Consider the following 2,975-nt stretch of genomic DNA (forward strand, 5'->3'; position numbering starts at 1 on the left):
CCGACGCCCGGCCTCGCTGGGCCTCTGCCCCCTTCCCACCCCTCCAGGGCCAGCCCTGATGCTCAGCGTCTCGGGGGGCGACCGGTGCCATTCCCACCCGCTTGGAAAAGGCAGGAGCTGTTAAACCAAGGCCCGTAAAGGGCAAATACGCAGCCATGCCAGGACCTGCTGGCAGCGAGCCCCGGCTGGCTGTTTCTTCGGTGCTGGCTGGCAGGAGGCTTGGCGAGGATGGGAGCTGGGAGAAGAGCAGGGGGTGTGGAGGGCTGGTTCGGTGCCCAAACTATAAAACCCGAAAAAAACAATCCTTCGTTCCTGATCACTCAGAATTTCTCAAGTTTGGTGCAATACAAAAACAACCCAATAAAAACATCGTTCCGGGGTCACAAGAGCTGTTTTGTTCAGCTGCAGCCGGGATGTTTCGTTTTCCAGATCTGCTATAGTTCCTCTGCTGAGCTCTTTCTCCCCAGCTTCGGCCAGTCCCGACGCCACCATCCAGCTCTGAACCACAGCTTGGTCAGCTAAAATCAACCCCAAATCTTTCCATGTATTGCAGAGGAGACTCTCCGATTCAAAAAAAAAAAAAAAAAAAAAAAAAAGGCGGGTGTGTTTTCCCACAAATAGGACTCCAATGACAAATCTTCGCTGCTCGGCCGGTGCCAGGACGCCTGTTTTCCCCGGCGCCTGCTTGCTCCCGGCCGGGGCAGCCCAGCCCACGTGCAGGGAATAAGGCTGAGGCATGGCTGTACGTAGGAGCTGTCCCCGTGGCACGTCGGGGCTTTGGACACCGGTTCGCGGGGAGGAGGGGGCAGCCGAGGCCAGGGCTGCCAGGGGAGCCAGGGCTCCAAGGGCTAATCCCCTCCCCGGGGTGCACCGTGGCTCTCCCAGGTGGGGAATGGTCCAGTTGGAACAGTTTGGGTTCATTTTCAGTGGGTCTGGGGCACTTCTACAACGCCATCCGGGTACCCACCTTGGAAATCTCTCCCTAAAGCCAGTTTGTGATCGAGGCTGCAGTTGTGGCTAAAACAGGCAAACAAGCCAGTGGGAAGCACCCAAATACTTTTGCACAGCTCAGGAGTCTTTCCCAGTGCCAGATTTAAACCCAGTTCCCTGGATCTCCGTCAGCCTCCTCAAATTCCTCCCACCCCACAAGGATGTCACCAAGCGGAGCCATGTCACTGGGGCACGCGTCCCGATGGCACCCGAACCTGCACGCCGGGGCTGGCTGCACCGCTCGGGTGGCAGCTGCACCAAGAACACATCTTGAAAGTCCCTCCGAAGCACCTTATGCGCATGAGGGCTGTGATTTAAAAGCATCTGCTAGTTTTTATTTAAGCCATGCAAAGTCGCCCGTATAACTGTTAATTCCCTGACAGCAGCAGGCTGAGATGGAGGGAAGGTGTTTTCTTGCACAGAGGTTGGGCTGGGCCGGGAGATCAGAAGAGTTTAAATTAAAATAGGCTCATGCCCTGTGAGTCTTTATTCTTGGCTTAACCCACAGAGGCTAAAAATGTTAGCGACACGGGGCTGGGATCCCGGCTCGCCCCACCGAGCACCTCCCGCCGCCGTCAGACACCGGGCAATGAAAGCAGCTCGACTTCAAAGGGCCGAGGCAGGGGAGGATGGAGAGCGAGGACTCATTAACCTTGGAATCACGTTAGATGGGGCGATAGCGGGCTTTAATTAGGCCAGCCGAGGCGGGCAGGGGAGACGAGGCTGCATCCCGGCGGGAGTGTGTGTGTGTGTGTGTGTGTGTGCGCATGGTGCCATTTCGGCGCACCCCCCAGGTGAGCACCCCCGGGCGTGCACCTGCCTGCGTGGGCAGAGCGCACACGCGTGACGGGGCATGTCTGCGTGGCGGGAGGGACGCGCGCCCGGCGGCACCCGACGGCACCCGCCACCTCCCGCCAGCCCCGCTCGGGCATCTCCAGCCAACCGGATCCCCACGGGGATGTGCTGCTGCCCCGGGGATGCTCTGCTCCCGCAGGGCAGGATCCAGCCCTCGGGAGCGGGTCAGGAGCGTCACCCCTCGGCTGCTCCAGCCCCTGAGGGGTCAGTCCCGCTCCCGCCGCAGGTCAGGCAGGGTGCTTTTAACCATTTGTAACGTAACCCTGGGCTCCTGGCAAGCAGTGCACCGTGTGCCTGCGGCCCGACACTGCGCTCCGGGGAGCACGGGGCTGGAAATCCCGTTGGTTTCTCAGGTGGGCAACCAAACCGGCCCTGGGATGGCAGCAGGGACAGCAAAGCGGTTGGGCACGGAGCAGCGAAAGCACTGGAGTGTCTGCAGCCCCACCACGCAGCAAAGCAGGAGGGACGAGAAGATACCCGCGACCTTTTTGGGCTGGATTACCCAAATCCCGGCTCTGTCCGCACTGTGATGGAAAGAGGGCGGGTGGCCAAGGACCAGGTCGGGCTCTCCATCACCGCGCAGAGCTCCGGTGATCCCCCTCCGGTGATCTGGTGAACCCCTTCTCCAGCCCCTGCCTGGGCTCTGGCTGAGCTCCAGGAGGGATATTTCACACCGGTGCTACCAGGCAGCGTATTTCCTTTCCATTCTAGCGACTTGCAAAGCCCCCCCCCGGTCCCTGCAAACATATACAGATAATTTTTTAAGATGGGGAGGAAAATAACCGTAGCAGAGCTGGGTTTGGCTGCGGAGAGGGGACCTGGAGGTGCCGTCCCCGGTGCCGTCCCCGGGGTGGCTGCAGCCTGGTCCCCCCCCTTGGCAGGTTTTGCTGTTTGTCTTTGCAGCCAGAGGGTTTATTACGGCCGGGAACACCCAGGGTTTTTTGCTGTCTGCCATGAAATCGATACAGTAATTTCATTTCTCGGTCATAAATGAAATGAGCTGTAAAGTAAAGTTGGGTGTTTAAGCCAGAGTGAAAGAATGAATTGTTCTAATGGGGGATGTTAACGAGGGGATTAAATGTTCCTGCGAAACCTGGGGCTCCCCCCCCCCCCCCCCCTGCGCGCCGGGG

The sequence above is a fragment of the Aptenodytes forsteri genome, unplaced genomic scaffold (genome assembly GCF_000699145.1).
Source record: "Aptenodytes forsteri isolate BGI_AS27 unplaced genomic scaffold, ASM69914v1 Scaffold321, whole genome shotgun sequence".
Classification (NCBI taxonomy): domain Eukaryota; kingdom Metazoa; phylum Chordata; class Aves; order Sphenisciformes; family Spheniscidae; genus Aptenodytes; species Aptenodytes forsteri.